The sequence below is a fragment of the Volvox carteri genome (genome assembly GCF_000143455.1).
Source record: "Volvox carteri f. nagariensis unplaced genomic scaffold VOLCAscaffold_28, whole genome shotgun sequence".
Classification (NCBI taxonomy): domain Eukaryota; kingdom Viridiplantae; phylum Chlorophyta; class Chlorophyceae; order Chlamydomonadales; family Volvocaceae; genus Volvox; species Volvox carteri.
The window spans coordinates 1422446-1423632 of NW_003307571.1; positions in this window are offsets into that span (position 1 = coordinate 1422446).

Genomic DNA, 1187 nt, shown 5'->3' on the forward strand with positions numbered 1-1187 from the left:
TGCAATAGGTCGGCGACATACACATACACATGGTATGTGCATGTCCAAATGTTTGTGCATGTACATGCACCTAGACACATGTGTTTATGTGTTTATGTGTGTGTGTGCGTGTGTGTGTGTGTGTGTGTGTGTCTGCTGGATACATGTATTCTAATCCAACGAGTGTATGGTGCTCCCTACAAATCTCTTAATCATGGAGCTATGGATTTGGTGCTAGCACCTTTGAATGCAAGCTAAGGTCGGTTATGATGGATGGAGAGCTGTACTTGCACTACTGCACTCACAGAGTGCACTAATAAGAAAACCTGGCATATGTAATCCTGTTTGTGGCCAGCCGTGTACACGCATGACGATGGATGACATATGTACACATATACATGCATACACATATGCTGTATTGCACTTTATTTGCAGTCCCTCACTTGTTTGCTTGTCTCCCTGCTGTGTGCGTGTGCCTTTGCATCTATTTGCACAGGACAGAGCACTTTAAAGTTCACTACACCATAGCATTCCTTCCTTCCTGCCTGGGTGTTATTGGCATGCAACAATGCACCTAATACCCAGGACATACACTTGGACCTGCAACCAGCACACACGCGCTTCGGGCATGTGGGACAACAAATTCGAAGTAGGTATGGAGGATCGCGCACATGCATGGGGGCGTGCATGCACTAATGAAGGCAGTGAGATGCCTGTGGTTCACCGTAGAATGCTTCAAAACATGCGAGTCACTGCTGCACCAGCCGAGAATCGAAGTCGGGTCTGGTCCGTGGCAAGGACCTATGCTACCACTATACCACTGGTGCTCTGTAAGACACGGGAACTGCCCGAGTGAACACCACTGCACACAACTATATCAAGAGTTACACACATGCAGACATACAATGTGCACAGAATCACGTGTTCTATATACCTAGGTATATGGGTATGCCTCTCTGGTGCCCGTAATAGGTTTGTCTGAGGGAGCACCAGTGGTGTCGTGGTTGCATATATGGGTCCTTTGCCGCAGACTAGACTCGAGTTTATCCTCGACTGGTGCACAAAAACATGCATGTTTTGTAGCATTGTACAGTGGGCCGCTGGCTTCTCAGCATTGCCTTGATTATTGGATGTGCTCTATCCACCTAGTTTGTTGTTCCATATGCCTGAAGCACATGTGTGTTGGTAGCAGGTCCAGGTGCATGTCC